Source organism: Microcaecilia unicolor, chromosome 7 (assembly GCF_901765095.1).
Source record: "Microcaecilia unicolor chromosome 7, aMicUni1.1, whole genome shotgun sequence".
In the NCBI taxonomy this organism is placed as follows: domain Eukaryota; kingdom Metazoa; phylum Chordata; class Amphibia; order Gymnophiona; family Siphonopidae; genus Microcaecilia; species Microcaecilia unicolor.
In genome coordinates this window covers 107627425-107650502 of record NC_044037.1, presented here as the reverse complement: position 1 = coordinate 107650502, position 23078 = coordinate 107627425, and the positions used below count along the sequence as shown (strand labels likewise).

General features: G+C 44.1%; 1 long non-coding RNA gene across 1 annotated transcript; it reads right to left on the bottom strand.

The window, feature by feature from the left end:
- Window positions 1-3550: 3550 nt before the first annotated feature.
- On the bottom strand, window positions 3551-15556 carry LOC115474600. The gene is made up of 4 exons (XR_003942877.1): window positions 15472-15556; window positions 13191-13320; window positions 8178-8275; window positions 3551-4023 (listed from the first exon to the last, which is right to left on the bottom strand). It is a non-coding gene; the product is annotated as an uncharacterized LOC115474600 (long non-coding RNA).
- Between the last annotated feature and the right edge of the window lie 7522 nt (window positions 15557-23078).

Below are 23078 nucleotides of genomic sequence, written 5' to 3'. Positions count from 1 at the left end.
GCAGTCCTGCCTTCTGACGTCATTTCCTCGAGGGCGGGACTGCAGAACGAACTCACGAAGGGAGGGAAGGCTAGAGACGGGGCAAGGCTTTCAAATGATGCGGCTGCTGGAATGGAGGTACAGTGGTGGAAATAAGTATTTGATCCCTTGCTGATTTTGTAAGTTTGCCCACTGACAAAGACATGAGCAGCCCATAATTGAAGGGTAGGTTATTGGTAACAGTGAGAGATAGCACATCACAAATTAAATCCGGAAAATCACATTGTGGAAAGTATATGAATTTATTTGCATTCTGCAGAGGGAAATAAGTATTTGATCCCCCACCAACCAGTAAGAGATCTGGCCCCTACAGACCAGGTAGATGCTCCAAATCAACTCGTTACCTGCATGACAGACAGCTGTCGGCAATGGTCACCTGTATGAAAGACACCTGTCCACAGACTCAGTGAATCAGTCAGACTCTAACCTCTACAAAATGGCCAAGAGCAAGGAGCTGTCTAAGGATGTCAGGGACAAGATCATACACCTGCACAAGGCTGGAATGGGCTACAAAACCATCAGTAAGACGCTGGGCGAGAAGGAGACAACTGTTGGTGCCATAGTAAGAAAATGGAAGAAGTACAAAATGACTGTCAATCGACAAAGATCTGGGGCTCCACGCAAAATCTCACCTCGTGGGGTATCCTTGATCATGAGGAAGGTTAGAAATCAGCCTACAACTACAAGGGGGGAACTTGTCAATGATCTCAAGGCAGCTGGGACCATTGTCACCACGAAAACCATTGGTAACACATTACGACATAACGGATTGCAATCCTGCAGTGCCCGCAAGGTCCCCCTGCTCCGGAAGGCACATGTGACGGCCCGTCTGAAGTTTGCCAGTGAACACCTGGATGATGCCGAGAGTGATTGGGAGAAGGTGCTGTGGTCAGATGAGACAAAAATTGAGCTCTTTGGCATGAACTCAACTCGCCGTGTTTGGAGGAAGAGAAATGCTGCCTATGACCCAAAGAACACCGTCCCCACTGTCAAGCATGGAGGTGGAAATGTTATGTTTTGGGGGTGTTTCTCTGCTAAGGGCACAGGACTACTTCACCGCATCAATGGGAGAATGGATGGGGCCATGTACCATACAATTCTGAGTGACAACCTCCTTCCCTCCGCCAGGGCCTTAAAAATGGGTCGTGGCTGGGTCTTCCAGCACGACAATGACCCAAAACATACAGCCAAGGCAACAAAGGAGTGGCTCAGGAAGAAGCACATTAGGGTCATGGAGTGGCCTAGCCAGTCACCAGACCTTAATCCCATTGAAAACTTATGGAGGGAGCTGAAGCTGCGAGTTGCCAAGCGACAGCCCAGAACTCTTAATGATTTAGAGATGATCTGCAAAGAGGAGTGGACCAAAATTCCTCCTGACATGTGTGCAAACCTCATCATCAACTACAGAAGACGTCTGACCGCTGTGCTTGCCAACAAGGGTTTTGCCACCAAGTATTAGGTCTTGTTTGCCAGAGGGATTAAATACTTATTTCCCTCTGCAGAATGCAAATAAATTCATATACTTTCCACAATGTGATTTTCCGGATTTAATTTGTGATGTGCTATCTCTCACTGTTACCAATAACCTACCCTTCAATTATGGGCTGCTCATGTCTTTGTCAGTGGGCAAACTTACAAAATCAGCAAGGGATCAAATACTTATTTCCACCACTGTAAATTAAAGATTTAAAGCACCAAGGGCGGTGGGGGATGGGGGCGAAGGAGAATCGCTGGACAGGGGCAGGGTGGGAGAAGAGAGAAAGGAGATGCTGGGGGGGGCGGGGGCGCGCGGGTGCCGGAGGGGGGGGGACGCGCGGGCACCAACTCATAGTCTGCAGGGGGGTGCCAGAGACCTTAGGACCAGCCCTGGCTGATGGTGCTGGATCCCACTGCCAATTCCAATAGAGTTGGAGGCCCAAAGAAGCAGGAGTCAAATTCCTCACTGAACCCCCCCCCCCCCAAAAAAAAACAAAACCAAAATAAACCTGTGCTCTCCAGTCTAAATAGTGAGACAGAATGGCAATGGGTGCTTCCTTGCCATACACTGTACAAGATATATTTCATTTATGCACAAGTGGGATTTTCAGAAGCCCACCCAATGAATACAAGAGTATAACAAACATTTACTGACTTTAATGAAAAGGCATCTAAAGGTCCTGTTGAAAAGTTATACTGCATCCAAACATTTTAGTATTTCATTGTAGTCATTTTAATATGGACATTTTCAGAATTACAAATTTATAGTATTTTATCATGGAGCTAGGCAAGATCATATACGACAGTAACACATACACACACAAAGCAGTGCATAGAGTCTGATTACATACAAATTGTACAATAATCTGAAGAAATATGTCTCCGCCTCTAAATATTTAAAGTCCTGATTAGTACCTCACTGAAGCACAAAAAGTATTGTAAGATTTCCAAAACCTGTGCCAGTTATCCCATGTCACATTTTGAAGATATCCACAATGAATATGCATGAGACAAGTTTACATATGCTGAGTTTCTAAGGTACACAAATTGACCTCATGCATATTCACTGTGGCTATCCTCAATGCCTGACTGACTCACCAGGAAAAGATTCGGAAGACCTGATAGAGCCTCACTGAAATACTTTGGTACTCAGGGTCCCTTTTACAAAGGTGCGCTGAAAGGTGACCTGCGGCAGTGTAGATGTGAGTTTTGGGTGCACACAGAATCATTTTTCAGCTCACCTGTAAAAAATGCCATTTTTTTATTTTTGCCAAAAATGGACGCGTGGCAAAATGAAACTTGCCATGCGTCGATTTTGGGTCTGAGACCTTACCCCCAGACATTGACCTAGCGGTAAGGTCTCACGCGGTAACCGGGTGGTAATGGTCTATGCATGTAGAATGACGATTACTGCCCGATTATCGTCTGTGCACCAGAAAATAAAAATATTTTCCAGTGTGCCTAGCGGACGCGTGTCAAAAATGGAATTACCGCAAGGGCCACGCAGTAGTCGAGCAGTAACTCAAAATTGACGCATGTTGGGGGCACGTAGGTGCCTACATGGCTTAGGAAAAGGGCCCTGCTGTCATCTACTGATCATTCATATTCCAGAATGCACAGGGAATAGAAGAATTTATTTGTATTTATTTATTTGTTACATTTATATCCCACATTTTCCCACCTATTTGTAGGCTCAATGTGGCTTACATAGTACTGGACAGGCCTTTGCAGGCTCCGGTGTGAACAAATACAAAGTGATGTTGTGGTAAGATAAAGTTCATGTGGCCCAGCCACACTAGGGAATCGTACAATGGAAGAGTTGTGTTATGTCCATTACGTTCTTTAGTTTTGTTGTGTTGCAGAGATCAGGCATTTATGTTGGATCGGTAGGGTATTCCTTTTTAAACAGGTTAGTTTTTAGTGTTTTCCGGAAGTTTAGGTGGTCATTCGTAGTTTTCAAGGCTTTTGGTAATGCGTTACGTAGGAAAAACTGGATGCGTAAGTTGATTTGTATTTGAGTCCTTTGCAGCTTGGGTAGTGCAGATTTAGGTACGTTCGTGTTGATTCGGATGTGTTTCTAGTTGGTGCTAAACTAATAAAAAAAATCAGAGCAAAATTCCAGAAGCCATTCATGTTCAGAATTGGCTAGCTTCCTCAGCCAAGAAAAGGGTAAATCTCTGAACTTGTGCTAGAAAATGTGACAACATAAGAAAAGCTGCTGATATGATTTCGGTTGTATGATCCATGTGTATTCAGAGTGAAAAGGTTATTTAGTACAGAAGGACAAGCACACTGGTGAGAAGGAACATAAGAGAAGTCTTTATGGAAGCTGAATTATGTGAGGTGGGTGTTGTGATTGCGATAATGGGACTTATGGCAGCTGGGGGAGTTGTAGCTGCAACCGGCACTGTAGTTGCTGTGCTAGCAGTTTGTGCGGTTCCTCCCTTGGTGTTGATTACAACCATAAGAATGATGGAACAGGTCAGCTGGAGCCACATCTTGACAATCCTTAAAAAAAAAACATACAAACAAAAAACAGAGATCTATGTGTAAAGCATAGTAAGATTGCAATCCGAAAACATAGTATAATTTATTCCTTGTGTTTCTCAAGCAAATTGGATGTTGCATTTTGCTGCTGTACTTCTAACATATTTGCTTTTTTTTTGCTTTTGTAGTAATCTCCATCTTTGATATATATATTTTTAAAGATAACTTTTTATTTACTAAGGGGTCCTTTTACTAAGCCATGGTAAAGAGTGGTCTGTGGTAGTGTGAACACATCTTTTGGGCACTTGCTGGGCCATTTTTTTTACTGTGTCTAGGAAAAAAGGCCTTTTCTAAAGAGGCCGGAAAATGGATGCGCGCTAAAATTGAAACCAACGCAAGTCCATTTTCAGCCTGAGACCTTACCACCACCCATCGACCTAGTGGTAAGGTCTCACGCACTACCCACATAGTAATCATGCAGTGAGCATCAACTGCTGTTTACCACCGGGAAAGCGACCCACGGTAGAAAATAGAAAATTATTTTCTACTGCAGAATTTGGTGCACACCAAATTTGGAATTACCGCCCGGCTCATGCGCCAGCCGGGCGGTAGTACCAATTTGGTGCATGCTGTATGCGTGTAGGCTCTCCTGTGCCTTTCTAAAAGGGCCCCTGAATACACAAACCAGTATCACAGCTATGTAAAAATAAAGCCAACTTCACTGCAATCGACATCAAGGCAAACACAGAAAATATGCGGGGAATTAGTTCAGCGTACATTTCTACTAGGCATGCTGTATGCGTGTAGGCCCTCCTGTGCCTTTCTAAAAGGGCCCCTGAATACACAAACCAGTATCACAGCTATGTAAAAATAAAGCCAACTTCACTGCAATCGACATCAAGGCAAACACAGAAAATATGCGGGGAATTAGTTCAGCGTACATTTCTACTAGGCTCATTTTTGAAATAGAAAAACATCCAAAAAGCGGGAGATGTAGCTTAGTGGTCACTAGTGCAGTGCACTGTACAGAAGGGAACCCAGGCCCATATCCCACTCTAATTGTTCCACTTGTGGTACAAAGTATGAGCCCTCAAAATCCTACCCAAAACCTACTGTACCCACATATAGGTGACACCTGGCTATTGTAGTGGTGTACAGTTGGGTACAGTAGGTTTTGGGTTGGTTTTGGAGGGCTCACCATACAATGTAAGGAGGTAATAGTGAGAAGAGTACCTGGGACCTTTTATGTGACGTTCACTGCAGTTCCCCCTAAGGTACCCCACTGATCTGCTAGGATGTCCCTTATATATCCCAATGGCTTGTTTTTGTGTGTTTTTCCATTGGATGATTTTTTTTTTTTCGAAAATGGTCCAGAAAGATAGACGCATTGAGCACAGCAACATCTAGCAAACGGCGATTTTCTGGTTTGAAAATGGCCATGTTCGCTACTGAATTTTTGGACATTTTCCACAAAATGTCCAAAATTGGATTTAGACGTCATATTGAAACTGCCCCTCTATATCTATTAACATAGACCAAGGTATTGTAGAAGGCTCATATACTCTGATACTGATTATAGTGGGAGACAAATTTAAAAAAAGGCAATTCTGTAAGTTGACACCTAAATTTTGGTGCCACTAGTACATTCATCGTATTGAATAGTAGCGCTTATGTATGTAATTGACACCAATAATTGGCAGTTATGGGGTCAAAATTCAAATGGAGGACTCCTTGCTTTTGTGTTTGGATCAGTTTCAGTGAGATAGAGAAGCTCTTCAATCCCGAGCTACCTGGTATGAAAATTTTGTGAATCAATTTGAATCTAAAACATCTACTTTTGAGAAAGACTTGATCACAACCAAGAGTTACCTTGGTAGTAATTTTGAAAATTAATTAATTAAAAGAAAGAAATTCAAAGTGATAACCTGTCAGAAATGGCTCCTGGCCAGTTAAATCACTTCTTGTTTGGGGATAACCACTCATATTCCGCAGCACTTAACCGGTTAGTGTGCTAAAAATAACCAGTTAGTGCTGAACTTAAAACTGGCTATTTTGGGGGCATTCTGGGGGTGGAGTCGGCACTTGTCCAGTTAGGTGCTGATATTAACCCTCCATTGCCCCAGGTACAAATAAGTGCCTGTATATACTATGTAAACCACTTTGTAGTTGCAAAAGCCACATAAAGGCAGTATATAGCGTTCCCTTTCCCTTCTCCCATGCATAGGCGCCCGGTATAAGAGGCTTGTGGAGGATAAGCCTCCCCTGCCCGACTTTCCACTTGTGCTGCTTTCCTAATATTGCCCCTCTCTTCCCCCCCACCCATCCCACTTCTTGCCTTAGGCTGTAGAGGTTTTCCTTCCCTGTCTCCTGTTTCCACCTCTGCCGTTCCTACAGTACTAATTATAAATCAAAGCTGCGCGGGACCGTGACTCTCTGCATGCTGCAGCTGCTGCCTCCTCTTCTGCCGGCCGACCTCCTTTGAAAGAGGAAGTTATAGCAGAGGAGGCAGGGTCAGCTAGAAGTGGTAGCTGCAGCATGCAGAGACCCACAGTCCCACACAGCTTTGTTCTATAATTAGCAGGCAGAAATGGCAACAGGAGGGAGGGAGCCTCTGCTTTCATAGGCAGGGCTGTGGGCTCTGCTGGTCACACTCCCTCTGACCAAGGTTGCCAGATGGGCGGTTTTCCCACCCAATTGGGCGGCTTTCCGCGACCTGCTGCGGGAAATTTTCGACCGCTGTGGGTCGTGGTTTTTTGGGCGGCTTCGCGTTTGGTTGGGCGGGTTTCATTTTGTTCTTCGGCTGCGGTTTTCGTGGTGCGGGGGCGTGGTTAATGACGTAGGGGGTGGAGCTGGTGACAAAGGGGGTGGAGCTGTGAACGTGGGGTAGAGCTGTGAACGTCAGGGGGCGGGGTGGTCGGTTTTGGGCAGGTTTAAAACTGGTTTGGGGTGGGAAAAATTATTTAAATCTGGCAACCCTGCCTCTGACATAAATTTCCTGTTCTAGAGGGGGAAGGACTAGCAGAGAGCAGGCAGCCACACCTATAAAAGCAGAGGCTGGTGGGCCGTAGGATGGCCTGCCCGCCAGCTTTCCCATTTGTCCAGAGATCCAGACAAACAGGCAGATTGCTAGCCTCCCCTCCCCTTACTTACTAGCAGTGGCATAGCCAAGGGTGGGCCCAGGCCCACCCAGTAGCAGCACACCTATGATGTGGCTGGCAGGGATTCCCAAGCCCCACCAACCGCAAACTTCCAATAACTGCCCCTCCTGCATACCTTGTAAATAGCAGATCTTCACCTGCTTTGAGCAGCAACTGATACATACTGCTCGCACTGGCTCCACAGCCTTCTCTTTGATGTATTCCTGCCTATGCGGAAACAGGAAGTTGCATCAGAGGGAAGGCTTAAAAGGAATGTGGGGGAGGGGAGATGTTTGAGAGACCATATGGCATGCAGACGAGAGAGGGAGAAACCAAATCACTTGTGGGACAGGGTGGAGTTTTGCCCACCCATCTTGAGCCCAGGCCCACCCAAAATTGGGTGTCTGACAACGCCCCTGCTTACTAGTGCCCTGGTGGTCTAGTGACCTCTTCCGCCTTCGGGACAGGAAAGAGCCCCCTCTTTCCTGCCCGGAGCGCTGCCCTGCATGCATCCTTCCTGTTGCTGATCCTCGGCGCCGATTCAAAATTGAAGTGACCTTGCGAGACTTCAACTCTTGGTGGCCATTTTGAATTGGCGCCGAGGATCAGCAACAGGAAGGATGCATGCAGGGCAGCGCTCTGGGCAGGAAAGAGGGGGCTCTTTTCTGCCCCGAAGAAGTCACTAGACCACCAGGGCATTAGTAAGGTAAGGGGAGGGGGTGACAGGGAGGGGGGGCGACGGGGTATGTGTCAGGGGGGAGGGGAGAATGTGACAGGGGGCAGAGCGAGGGTGTGACAGGGGGCGGGGTGGGGTGAAAGGGGGTGGGGTGGGTGTGTGCTTGAGCTACTACTGAAAAAGGTGTGAGCAAAATCTAAATAAATAAAATGATAAGACACCCATAGGAATATAATGAGCATCTTATCATTTCGTACATACTAATCATTAATGCACCCCTTAGTAAAAGGACCATTAATTCTTTTCCAATCTTTCTTTCTTCCTAATATCCACCCACAATGAGCTCCTGGTCTTGATCTTACCAGAAAGATTCCAATTGTGATGTCTCTTGGCTGTTGTGTTGGACCTTCTTTGATTGTATTAATTGAGTTTTTCACTGGTGAAGTTTTCTGTAACAAAACTGCACACACACACACACAAAAAAAGAGTTTAAAGGAACTTCAGAGGTAGACCTCATAAAACCAGGAATGGCAGATAGCTCATCTCTTGGGTTGTCCGAGCTCCCTCCCGCCTCTTATCGTGTCTTTCCAAAAGTCCCAGTGTAGGTCTGTAAAGTCCTTTTCCTGCTCTTCTTCCTATTGCAGAGGTAAAGGAGGGGGAAAGACTGAAAGGGGCACAGAAACAATTCTTCATTGCTCAGAGGGAAGGAAGAGAGATTCATCAGAAAGCAGGCAGAGGAGAGGTTAATATTGGAAGATAGTGAAGGCAAGAAATGAGATTGGAAGTTGAGGACCAGGGAATACTGGGAGACGGTAAAGCTGGCAAGAAGACAGAACTGCTCAAGGGAAACCATTTTTAAGAGGGAGATTTTCTCTGTGTGGCATAGCACAATGCCATGCTAAGCAGACCTCTCCTGCACCTCCAGACGTACACACCCCTTTCCAATCCTTCAAAAAAAAAAAAAAAAAACCTTATGTAGACCCTGACAACATGAATAAATGAAAAAGATAAAAGTTGTGTACCTATTCCTAGGCGCCTCTTTCCTTAGGCTAGATACCTAGCTTAGGGAGAAAAAATGACAGGAAATTCTTACCAAAACTCAAATAACCAATTTTCCAGCCTCAGTGTCTTTAGTTTGATTTTGATCCTCTAATCTCTGCTTATTATTTGTCTTCACATCCATCTCTGCCTCCTTATTCTTTCTGGTTTCCCATCTTTTTTATTCTTTGTAAGTGCTCTTTCTTTATCTCTTTCCCTCAGAGTGAATATTTTAATTTTTTTTATCCTTTTCTCCTGTTTTTTTTTTTTAATTCTTTTTTTATCTCTCCTTGTCAAGCATATTCTTTCTCCATTCCTATTCCCTTAATTCTTACACACTCTCTCCTCCATTCACAGCTAGCCTTAGTGTCACGAAATGCCTAGCCATCCACCTGGGGTTACCCCACGGCCACTTAGAAGGTTTATCCCCAGCACAGCTCAGGTCCACCTGCACCTGCCGCTTGTGCTGTAAACTAGTATCCTCCTCCCACTGACTGGGTCCCAACTGCCTCTGGGCGAGTCTTTCACTCTCAAATTATCCCCAGTGATTCCTAGGTTGCTGGGGCCACATTCCAAGTGGTTCCACAGTTCCTAGAAAGCACTCACAGACCCAATACACAAACCACCAGGATTCTTAGCCAGTCCAGACAAGCAGAGGCAATAAACTAAAAATGTTAATTGTCATGAACAAATTTGAATAATGAACAGAAAAGGTGCAACCAGCAAAACAATAACAGGTAACTGAAATATGGATCAATTATAAAACTAACTAAACATTTGTTTACTATCTAAATATTACCTGGGTAGATCAAGACATATAGCTGCTCACAGGTTATCAAATATAACTGTTCATGGGATCTCCGCAAAGAGATCCTTCTCTCTTTTCTCTCTGGCTAAGACTGGAGAAAAAGCCAGTGCATCCTAAATAAATTTTGAGCTCCTGGGCCAATCAGAGCCCAGAACAACAAGTTTTAAAAATAGTTTGCCACATCACTGCAGGTCGCCTCTTATCTGTGTTAACTAAAGAAGGAATAGTCAGTTCTCTATAATAGCTTTAAGCATAAACATGCACCACCTGCTGCCCAAACTAGAGAAATACACTTCAAGGAATAATTAATACAGTTTTACAGGTGTAAAACCCACTGTTTTGTCACACTTAGCAATTGCAGGACCCTGTATGGACCAGTTTGGTGCCCCTCCCCCTGCCTGGCATAGATGCCATCTCAGTGGGTGCTATGGGTGCTTGCACACACCCAATATTTTGCAAGCCCATTTACTCTGATGAGAGAGCATTCATTTGTATTGTGTGTAGTACCCCCAATTATTTTAAAAAGTTGGCAACTCAGCCATCTGGGACTTAAGATTTCAAATGAGGTGGCAGGGATTTATTTATTCCTCCCAGAGGAACTCAGTACCACCAGGGTGTGACAAGATGAAGCCAAAAGGCAATAAAAAGGCGCTATCACTTTGAGATGTATGAAACTAAAGGGCAAGGAGTGAGAGGGAGGAGGTGTAAGTATTTTTTCACGGAGAGGGTGGTGGATAAATGGGAATGCCCTCCCTTGGGAGGTGGTGGAGATGAAAACGGTAATGGAATTCAAACATGCGTGGGATAAACACAAAGGAATCCTGTTTAGAAGGAATGGATCCATGGAATCTTAGCGGAGATTGGGTGGCGATGCCGGTAATTGGGAAGCGAAACCAGTGCTGGGCAGACTTCTATGGTCTACATCCTGATCATAACTGAATAGATATGGAAGGGCTTGAGTGCAAAGTTTAAGGGGTTTCGACGTTAGCTTCATAACTTTTAGTACAAGAGTGCTGGGCAGACTTCTACGGTCTGTGCTCTGAGAATGGCAAGGACAAATCAAACTCGGGTATACATATAAAGTATCACATACCATGTTAAATGAGTTTATCTTGTTGGGTAGACTGGATGGACCATACTGGTCTTTATCTGCCGTTATTTACTATGTTACTATGTAAGGGCTGACTGGCAATTCTAAGGAATGAGTATAGAGCATCAGTGCTGAGGGGAAGGGAGAGGGAGATAGAAGGACTGAGGGAAAGAGAGATGGAGATGAAAAGGGAAAAGAAGCTTTAAGTTTTGGTCAGCTGCTACTTGCAAAGCTGACTCAGTTAAGTGCAGGGCCTCATGCGGCTGCCATTGTCACCCCTGTTTAAGGCTGACCTATCTCCATTCCTCATTTCCCTCATCTTCTATTATTGTCTAAATTCTTCTCCCCCTTCACCAGTCTAGGGTACTCTCTTTCTTACCTCTCTTCCCCATCCCTCTCCCATGTCTCCATCTTCTGTCTTATCTCACCCACAAACACACACAAAATGCTCAGACACACATACACATAGAAAGATTTGAGGTAAGTACACAGTGCATGTGTTGTATGCTTTCCCCACCACATAGCCTTCTACCCTCCCCCTCCCCTCCCCCATCCCTGCTGCCACATCCCTATTACTATTGGGCTGGCTCTTAGTGATTCAAATGTGTATTTCATTTCTTTGTTGTAAATTCTACTATGAAAACTGAAATGTTGACAGTGACATCTAATGGCTAGATATATTATTACACTTAGGACCCAATATTCAGCTGGCGGTGATCAACGTTTTGCAAACTGCTGCTGGCATTACACTTGGAAATTTAATGCTGGACTAACACATAGCCAGTTAAGTGCAATATTCAGCACTTAACCAGTTATGGGTTACCGCATAAAGATAGGACTGACTTTTTTGTGTCCTATTTATGTGGTAAACCTGGCTAATTTTAAGTGCTGAATATCGGCACTTAACCAGCCAAGTGCTGACTCTTCCTCCAGAACACCCCCAAAATAGCCGGTTTTCAGTTTGGTGCTAACCAGTTCAATGCCACTGAAAATGACTGGTTAGCCCCAAATAGATGATGTAACCAACCAAGAGCCATTTCTGGCCTGTTAAATTGCTTTGAATATTAACCCCTTAGTTTTATTTTATTATTATTATTTCCAAAGTAATAGAGGGGCCAAAGTAGAAAGCTTTTGCGGGCAGAACCATGTAGTTAGCGAGAGGTCTGCACCCATGTTACTGGACACGTAATGCAGAGAGAGGCTCAGTAAGAAAAGTTAATTCATGTAACATGGAGGGAAATAATCGAACTGCGCCGGCGAAATACATGGCCGGCGATGTATTTTGGCTGCGCCGCAAACAGCTGGCCAGACCCGTATTTTCGAAAAAGATGGCCGGCCATCTTTTGTTTTGATAATACGGTTCCGGCCAGCCAAATGCATTGGATTTGGCCGGGGTTTGAGATGGCCGGCTTTGTTTTTTAGCGATAATGGAAAGTTATGTCGGCCATCTCAAAGCAGGCCAAATTCAAGGCATTTGGCCGTGGGAGGAGCTAGTATTTTCAGTGCAATGGCCCCCCTGACATGCCAGGACAGCAACTGGCTACCCTAGGGGTCACTGCAGTGGCCTTCAGAAAGCTCCCACGTGCATAGCTCCTTTACTTTGGGAGCTGACCCCCCCCCCCCCCAAACCCCCACCAAAAGCCCATACAACACATTCTGCTCTCATGGAGGTGGGTATGACATTTGAGGCTGGCATACAGGCTGGCAAAAAAGGTTTATGTTTTTATATTTTTAGTATGAGAGGGGATTGGTGACCACAGGGGGAGTATGGGCAGGTGATCCCCGATTCCCTCCGGTGGTCATCTGGTCATTTAGGGCACTTTTTTGGGACATGGTCGTGAAAAAAAAAGGTCCAAAGAAAGTGACCTAAATGTTCGCTAAACACGGCTAATTTTTTTCAATTATTGACGAAAGCCGGCCATTTCTGTCCAGCCCATAACCATGCCCCAGTCCCGCCTTCACCACGCCTCCGACATGGCCTCGTCAATTTTGGCCGGCTCCGCGACGGAGTTCAGTTAAATGCGGCCAAAAATTGGCTTTCGATTATACCAATTTGGCCACTTTTAGAAGATGGCTGGCCATCTCCCGATTTGTGTCGGAAGTTGGCCGGCTATCACTTTTGAAAATAAGCTGAATGGTAACATAGTAGATGACGGCAGAAAAAGACCTGCACGGTCCATCTAGTCTGCCCAACAAGATAACTCATATGTGCTATTTTTTGTGTATACCCTACTTTGATTTGTACCTGTGCTCTTCAGGGCACAGACTGTATAAGTCTGCCCAGCACTATCCCTGCCTTCCAACCACCAGCCCCGCCCATGTGATACACATCAGCACACAGTATTTGAAAATAAATGGAAATGAGGTTATTAGCTATTCCGCCCCAATGCAGAGAAGTCCACAGAAGAATTTAAGGTGAGTACAATGCAAGAAATTTACCACCAGGTCTGAGGAGCTGTAAAAGGGTTAGCTATATAAACAAGAGGCACAATGAAGATGGTGTGACAGGGGAGTGATGTGATCAGTAGTAACTGAGGACACTGAGAATGCCAGCAGCAGTGTTCCGAATCTGTTGTAAGACAGGAAGGATTGTGAAAGACCAAGAAACAGAGCATTATAGCCATCAAATGACATCAAGATAAGAGCTTGTAAAACAGTTCTGAAGTGATCAGGGTGAATGGTGGCTCATAAAATGCCTAGGAGGAAATAGAAAACATGGATTCTAAAATCACACCTAATTTTTTTTTAAATCACTGATAACAAAGGAGCAACAAATCTATCAATTTAAATACAGGAGGAGAATCCAGAACTGGAGAATGAGAGATTACCAATGCTTCTGTTGTTTCCCCTCCCCCCACAATTCAAGGCCAGTCTGTTGGTGGCCTTCCAGTCATTAATGTCAGCCCATCTAGCACATCTCTACGCATATCTCTGCACCCAGTTACTTGCTCCCTGTTTCTGAGCTTCTGTTCAATCTCTGAGGGCATCTTTTACTAAGGCGCGCTCACATTTTTAGTGCACTCTAAAATTGTGGGCGCGCTAAACGTTAGAGACGCCTATAGGAATGCATTGGTGTCTCTAACGTTTAGCGCACCCACAGTTTTAGTGCACACCAAAAACGTGTAAAAGATCCTCTTAGTTTGTGCTTTTTCACTGTTCCATGAAATGCCTTTTCATCTCTTCCTTCCACCTTCCTCTTGCCATTTCCTCCTCATCCTTTCCCCCATACCCTTTATCCTTCCCTCTCCTTCATTTTCACCATTCTCACTCTCATCTTGTTTTCCCCATTTTCTGCTTCTCTTTCTTTTGCCTTACTATCAATCCCTTGTTCTCTCATATTTCTCTTCTCTCCTCCCCTCCCCATCACTCTTTCCCCATGCCTCCCTCTCTTCCCTCCTCTGTCTTCCCCTCTCCTTCTTCCTGTTGCTCTCCTCTCTTCCACCATGCCTGAATCTCAACCATCTGCCCCAACTCAGTCTTCTCCTGCTTCACCCCTCTGTTTTTCTAGTACTTCTTTCTCTCCTGAATCCTCCCTTTTTAATCACCCTAACTTCCCAGCTCTGGTATAGGGTGGCCAGCCCAGGAGGCAGAACTAGCCACTTGCTCTCTGTACACTATGGACAATGTAGCAATTATGTCCATGTGAGCCACAAGGACTCAGAGTACGCAGAGTATTATTAATAGATTGGAGAAGTGGTTAGAGCACTAATCTTGCCAGCCAGAGGTGGCTGGTTCAAATCCCACTGCTGAAGGAGGGGAGAAAAAAAGATGGCAAGTGAACATTTTTTTGGAGGGGGGCAGAAAAAGGATGGCAAGTGAACATTTTTTTTTTGGTGGGGGGGGGGGGGGGGCAGAATAACTGGCCAATCCCTTCACGCCCATAGTGGTCATCCTTCCACCATACCTGCTAAACGAGTTTCTAGTTGGTCTGACTATCCAAGGAGTAAAGAAGGAGTGTGCAAGCAGAAAATTTACATTTTACTTCATTTTTTTTAATTCTGTTTTGCCTTGTTTTTTGTTTTCTCATTTTGTGGTAGAGAGCATTGTTGTGTATTATTAACGCATGTTAACTAATAATAGTGCATGCTTACTATTTAGTATGTGCTAGATGATACAGCATGAGTTATTACAAAACAAAATGAAACGGTACAAAGTTGCACATCACTACTGCCTGTACCTCCTAAAAGTGTCTTTCTGATGCAGAGAGGCACTAAATCAGGAAACTAGGGCTGTGTTCTTTCTGTAACTCTTTCCCCATGGACCACCATTGTCTAATGAGGTCAGCTTATTGATGAAGTTTAGCAACAGAAACAACAGACCTTGGGTTTTGTATCTGTAGCATAAATTCTACCTGAGCAGCCCAGGAAGAAGGGACCCACTTGTAGCCACTCCAAGATTTTCTGAGATGGGCAGCTACCTCCCCGTCTGGGTTTTTATTTATTTATTTTTTTTACAAAATTGTCATTATGGGGCCCTTCATTTGACCTTGTAACCCTGCTTTGTAATCTGCAGTAAGGTACTGATAATTCATAAACTGAACAGGTGTGAGTTTGGGAGTCTCAGAACAACTGCACACATATTGGCATCAAAAGAAGGCAGAATCACTAATAAACACAAGAGAATTTTAGAGGTGGAAAAGGGAACTTTATGACATTAGTACTCTGCTTGTCTACCCTCCCTCACATTTTTAATTCCTTCATGGCCACTACATCTCACTCACCTTGCTTCTTAGCTCTGTTCTGTTTTCTGTCCTCTGGTTTCACCCTCAGGATATCCTCAGCAGGTGATCTCCTACCTTTATATAAGACAACCTGCCTGAAGGATCAGGTATCTCTCTTTATTTGACATTCTTGCTCCTAGGGGGTAGTTTCTAGGATTTGAGTTTGGGCTGCCTTTGTTAATTCAATTAAAAGAATAGTTGTTAGTGTAGGGGAATTCTCAAATTCAAGATCAGGAACTAAAAAGGGCGTTGCCTTAATTGCTTCATAGCATGCAAGGAGAGAGAGCACTTGGAGGTAGGGGCAGGGAACTGGAACATACTGCCATGGTTCACTCCTCTAGTCTTTTACTACAATTCCACAGGGAAACACAAATGTTGTGACCTTTCCTACAAACAAAGAATGGTGGGAGACCAGAGCCTTGGAATAAGCCCAGTCCACTGAGTCACTTGTTCTTCTCAAAGACCCAGTTAAGGTCTCCCTCTTGGTTTTAAGAAACCTCTCTCCATGGTCTTAATCTGTGATGTTGGGTCTGATATTCAAAACCATTTAACTGGGTAGGAGAGGCTTCCACTGGTTAAATGAAACTCATATCCATTGAATATCCCCCCAACCTGTCAAATAATAAATGGCTACCTTGTGGGTAGTCCAGAGGCAGTCGACACTTATCTTTGTCTGCTTTAACTTATCCAATTAAGGCAGTGATTCTCAAACCTGTCCTGAGGGAACCCTAGCCTGTCAGGTTTTCAAGATATCCACAATGCATATTCATGAGATTGTAATCATGTGGCAAGAGGAAGACAGCAGCTCATATCAGGTCATCCTTTCCTACCCTGGTTCTGACTGCTGATTTGAACCACGCAGCTCTCATTACCAGTTGGCCTCTGGTGGAAGAGGAGGTCACAATCTGATAAGCAGCTGCTCAAATAATGAGGTTATTTGAAAGAGGGACTGAGAGATGGGGGATATAATGGAGGATGTGGTATAGTGAAGGAAGAGGCTGGGGGAGTTGTAAATAGAGATTGGGGGCTATAAAGCAGAGGTGATATGGGATGGAGTGTGTAGGTATGGGCACAGAAAAAGGACAAAGGGTAGGAGAGGAAAGGAAATAAAAAGGATGGGAAGATGGAGACAGGTAACGAGTTGAAAAGGAGAGAGGTATGGATATATAGGAGAGCAGACGTAGACACCTCTCCTTTCGTTAGATCCCCCTTCCTTAAGATCCCAGAACCACCTTCTTCCCTCTTTAAATTCCCTTATGATTCCATAATCACCTTCTTCTCCTTCTCTGTACCTTCCTCCCTTCCTTTACTTCTCCTTCCATCCCCCAGCCCAAGCTTCCCTTCTTATTTATGTATTTGTTTATTTATTACACAGTTTCTATACCACACTATCAAAACATTCTAGGCAGTTTACAGCCAAGGCAAGCATAATAAAACAAAACACCTGTTTAACATATGCTCTTTAATCAAAACAAAACAGCAATCACAAGCAACCGATATTGTAATTTATAGTCCTCAAACTTCCAGTTCAGTACCAAAGGCATGTTGAAATAAGAATGTTCTCGAAACTGACCATAGTTCTTCAATAAACGAATTTGGTCTGGAAGCTGATTCCACAACTGTACTCCTTCTACATAAAACATTTTCAGTTTGTGATCCTTCAACCATATGTTTCACAGATAGTACATCAAGCAATAACTTGTTATTTGAGCGGAGAGACCTTGTTGGACAATAAATTCTTAACAGTGTAGCCAAAGTGATTTGAGCTTCATTATTTAGACATTTATGAATTAAGGTCAAAATCTTAAATTGAGTGCCATTTAATCAGTAACCAGTGCAATTTGATTAGGACTGGAGTGATATAGTCAGATTTATCTGTTCTATTTACTATCCTTGCCAGGGCATTTTGTGCCATCTGAAGAGGACGTAACAAGCCCTCCCAAGGCTCCCATAAACAAGACATTACAATAGTCAAATAACGGGGTAATGTGAACAAAAATTACTGACCTATAGTTGTTTTCAGAAAGGAGGGCCCTCAACCCACTCAAAAGTTTTAATTTAACAAAAATTCACCTTACCAAACATAGAAACATTGAAATATCATGGCAGATAAGGGCCATATGGCCTATCCAGTCTGCCGATCCCCAGAAACCACTAACTCCTCCTTTTCCTAAGAGATTGCAAATGTCTGTCTCACTCTCACTCCTTCTTAAAGTCTGACACAGTCATCTCCACGACCTCCACCAGGCCATTCCATGCATCCACCACCCTTTCCGTGAAAGAATATTTCCTCAGATTTGTCCTAAGCCTATTTTCTCTTAACTTCCATTTATGCCCTCTCATTCCAGAGGTTTCCTTCATTTGAAAAAGGCTCACCTCCTGTACATTAATGCCACTGAGGTATTTAAACATCTCTATCATATCCCATCTCTCCCGCCTCTCTTCCAGCGTATACATGTTGAGGTTCATGAGCCTGTCCCTATGTGTTTTATGACCGAGACTACTGACTAATTTTGTAGCTGCCCTCTGGACCGACTCCATCATGTTTATATCTTTCCATAAGTGCGGTCTCCAGAATTGCATACAGTATTCTAAATGGTTACATGGTTTGAAAAAGAAAGAGATGAATCAATGAGTATCCCAAGATACTTCATCTCTTGTTTAACCTCAATCTTAGAACCTTCCAGATCAATTTGTTCATGAAAGAATAGGTTATATTTATCTGATAGAAACATTCTTAGTCTTGGTCATGTTAAGTTTGTCTGTAGGCTGACATCCAACTTTTTATCGTTGACATATAAAGACGCAATCAAGTTCATCTCCTACAGCTTTTTCAGTAGAAAAAAAACTGAATATTGTCGGCATATAGCTGCTAGCATACTCCCAGACCCTTCAAGAGCTTACAAAGTGAAAGCATATAGATGTTAAACAAAACAGGTGAGAGCACAGACCCTTGGAGTACTCCTGAAGGAATTTCTACCCATTTAGAAGTAGTCTAATTATTAATTTGCACTGGAAAGATTTACCACTCAGAAAAGAGCTAAACCGTGCAAGAAACTTACCTTCTACCCCTAACTCTTCTAAATGTCCCAACAGCAATCCATGATGTAAAGTGTCAAAGGCTGCTGAGATGTCCAGAGCTACCATAACATAACTCTAACCCCAAGTGCAATCTTTCCATCTTCTGTTCCACCCCCTCTCCTCAGTCCTCTTTTATCCCTCATTCTCCCCATTCCTGATCTTTTGTCCATCCTCTGTGCTTCTCCTCCTCTTCCACATTGATACCTGAAATTCCCCATCCACTAACCTCCCAAAAGAATAAAATCAAACATTCAGACACAAGGCAAGAGTATTATTTCTCTAATGCTAAATGCGCATGATTTAATATGCAAAATAATTCAAAGATATGCAAATATATCGCATAACCACCATAGAATTTCAAACACACGTCTGTTGCTTTAGAATCTAACCTGATCTGCTGCAGGAAAACTGGGGGGGGGGGGGGGGTTTAATATGGTGTAGTAATGAGCATGCTAAGGGTTAAACCACTGGAGCATACCCTTCAGATAAACTTTTCCTGTGGTAGGCTCTGCAAAGCATTTGACTGAGCATTGAACTTGAACAATCTTGAAGGCTGTATTCCCATTGTCTTGCTTCTTTCAGTGGTTACTGGATCTGCAGGACCAGAAGCACCTGTGAATGAGGATAGATCAAAGCAATACAAAGGGGCTGCCAACTTTCCATTGTGTGTTGTTAGCTTGCATGTTGCCTAGACCCCACTTTATGTTAGTACACAGAAAAAGCACTTTGCTAGGATACCTCACAGATGGTGTTATGAAATAATGGCTTTCCCCTGGTACCAATAATGCTGGAAAAGCCATGTGAATAAAACAAGAATCATAAATTTGCCCTCTGGAGTAGAATATAGTACAGTAGCCAGTGCGTTTTTTTCTAGCGAAAAAAGGTGCCGGTACTCAAATGCCAGGCCACCCTTCAGGGGTGCGGTGATCACTGAGGGACCTACCAAACAATAGCCAGCCCCCCTGCAACCAGTCATAGAATCCATGACAAGGCAGCATTGGTGTGTAGAGCCTGAGCTCTTTCATTAAAACTTGGGGACCATGGGTCAATTTTAGCAAACAATGGAAAAGGTGCCGGTACTCAGTACCCCCAAGTACCCCCTCAAAAAAAACCCTGACAGTACATAGTACATAACAGCAGAAAAGACCAATCAACACCCATTCAGTCAGCAAAGAGATAGAAACAGTGGGGATCAGGTTAAATAGGGCCTCAGAAAAGGAGGAAGAGGAAACCAGAAGGGTAAAGTTCATATATTATAGATAGGATCTTCAAATTCAGGTTCCATTCAGCACATTATTTTTCCCTCCCCACTTTTCTATCTACATTGTAGTCCCTTCCTTCTTGGTCCTGTCTTGTGTCTGTCTTTGAATATATGTAAACCTCTGTAATTGATGTATTTTTAGCATGTAAGCCACTCAGATATCTCATTGGTGAGTGGGATAGGAAATCTTTAATAAACTTGAACTTGAAGTCATAAATGCTGCCACTTAAGTCCATCTTATATGTTGATGTGTGGGATGTGGAGTTTTTGTATAGCACACTCTGCCTATGGTCTTTGTTAAGTTGTGGTGCTGTGATCATAATGTGCTACTCCTGCAGCTGAAGTTGACTTCTCCTTCATTTCATCTGGTCTGTGGGGCCAGAGAAAGAACAGTGCCAACCCTTTTTGATGTGTTTTGGTCCCAACTGGCAGGAGAGTGGCACTGGCAGCTCAGTTCTTCTAATCCATTTCCCCTGCCACTAACACTTCTCCCTCTTGGAGGAAAGGGAGGAATGGGAGGCAGTGAGTGAAAAGGAGCAGGGGCTGGTGAGAGGCAGGGGAAAGAGTTAGAGATGGTGGGGTGGGGCATGAAATGGCTGCAAAGGAGGTGATATGGGGATATGGGCTGGGAAGGAGGATAGAGAGAGTAAAGGGGGAGAGATGGGCTGAAAAGGAAATGAAAGAAAGATGGGGAGATGGGCCAGAGAGGGGATGAAACTGGGAGATGAAAAATTAGTAGGTAGGCAAAAGATGAAAAGAGAAAGACTAGAGACTGGGATAGACAATGGGTAGGAGATGATGGAGGAGTAAAGGGTGTGGGAAAGTAGAAAATAAAAGATGTGGAAGATAATAAAGAGGTAAAAAGATTATGATGGGATTGGAGAACATGAAAGGAGATGGTTGGAGGAGAGCTTGAAAGGCTTTGAGAAGGAAAGGGATAGTTGGGAGGAGAGGGGATGGTTGGAAAGAAAGGATCAGCATGGGGTGGGGATTTGTAGCATGGAATGTTGCCAAAATTTGGGTTTCTGCCAGATACTGGTGACCTGGCTTGTCCACTGTTGGAAACAGGATACTGGCTAGATGGACCATTGCTCTGACCCAGTATGGCTACTCTTGTGTTCTTATGGGATGTTTGGAGGGGTTAGGGATTTGAGAGAGTCAGGAAGGAGGCAGTTATTGGGAAAAGGACAAAGGAACCAGATAGATGGAGATTGTTAAGGGGTACAATACAGTAAGGAAAAGTGCATAAACCATTATTAAGGCAGACCTGGGGAAAGCCACTGCTTATCCTTGGGGGTAAGTAGCATGAAATCTTTTTTAGACTCTGCCAGGTAGTTGTTATCTGGTTTAGCCACTGTTGGAAACAGGATACTGGGCTGAGTTTAATTATAAAAATTGCAGAAAGTTAATTGGGAGGGGTGGAGGGGCTCCCATAGCTGATGATTTGTCTAGGGTACCTAAAACCCTATTGGCTCTATCTCTAGTGTTACCTTTTCATAGGTTGGGTTGCTGCTGTTTGGAACAGATAGAAAGTTTGGAAAAAGAGATTGAAGTAGTAATATCTTCAACTGATGTGGTGCTGGTCTTTCTAAAGGGAATAGGGAAAGGGGGTGGGATTTGATATACTGCTTTCTGTGGTTACAATCAAAGCAGTTTACATTTTATATACTGGTATTGAATCAGTTACCAGTGAAGCTCAGTGGCTGTTAAATTATTTAAGAACTAGTAAAAAAAGCCCGTTTCTGGAGCAAATGAAACGGGCGCTAGCAAGGTTTTCCTCCCCAACATCCTCCTCCCTCCCTCCCTACCTACCCACCCGTTCGTCGTTCTGAAGCCACTGACGCCATTGCTCCAGACCTCATGAATGCACCTTCATGAGCTTCTTGATTCTGAAGCCACTGACGCCATTGCTCCGCCCTCGACGTGTGACGCCATTGCTCCGCCCTCGATGTCATCACGTTTGACGTGAGGGCGGGGCCCAGAGACTTCACCACCACGAACCCTTCATGACGGAAGTGACGTCAGTGGCTTGGCTGCAGTGACATCAGTGTCCTCAGAACGTTGAGGGTGAGTTTTATTATATAGGATAAGCACGTCTCTAGGTGCAATCACTGAAATGTGTTACTCTTCAGCATTTTTGGACATGAATTAAGTTTTGCAAAATGTGCAGTGATTAAATTGTATTGAGACGATATGTTTATGACAACGAGTTATGTTTATCATGTCTCAAATTATGTGAGTACAATTCAGTTGAAAGTACAATGCTATGGATTACTGAAGGGTTCTGTGTGTATTGTTCTGTTTCATTCCTGGCAGACAGTGCTGTGCTATTATGGTATGGCACAGCAGGTTTGCTGTGTAAATTTAGATCTTGGTTTTGGTTTTTTTTGTAAGATTTTATATTATGTCACATATTTACTGCCTTTGCACCTTCCATCCTAAACCTTTTCAATTATTTCATCTGTTTTATTTATGTCCTTTGCTGAAATTAGTTCTGTCCTTTCCTCTGTTTCAGACCTGACACAGCAACCTTGTGATAAATTACCGTGCACTGAATTAAAACATTTAAAGGGAAAGGGGACAGGATTTGAAGAGGCCATCCAGGCTCCGCCCAGGGGCTTTTAAACCCCTTCGTAGTTCTGCCCCCTTTTCAGCGGGGTGCCCTTTGGGCGGTGGGCATGTGCCCGTCACACCTAGATGCACCCCGCTGGCCCGGTGCGCATGCCCATCGGGGCACGGCACCATATTAGGGGCGGCTCCGTGCACCCATGGAGGCACTGCGCCTTGCTTGTATGTGGGGGAGGGGCATCTGAGATAGGGAAATAGAGAGAAAGAGGAGTGGAGAGTGAAGAGAAGCAATGACAGCTGAGTGGAGGAGTAGCCTAGTGATTAGAGAAGCAGGCTGTGAACCAGAGAGACCAGGGGCACGATATTCAGCTATCAGCATTTTGCTGATCCCTGCCAGCATTAAGTGCCCGAACTCTGCAACACACCGAAACAAAAGCTCGGAATGAACGCTATATAACTCTTCTTCCCCACGACTCCCAATGTGTCTGTAACACATGAACCTTCTCGACCACAACATTACTTTGCAATTGTTTCTCCACCGGAGTTGGCGAACGCCTCTACGGCACCATGTAAGCCACATTGAGCCTGCAAATAGGTGGGAAAATGTGGGATACAAATGCAACAAACAAATAAATAAATAAAGCTCAAAAATTCAACGCTGGGCCATCTCTGGACACCAGCATTGAATTTCTGGGTT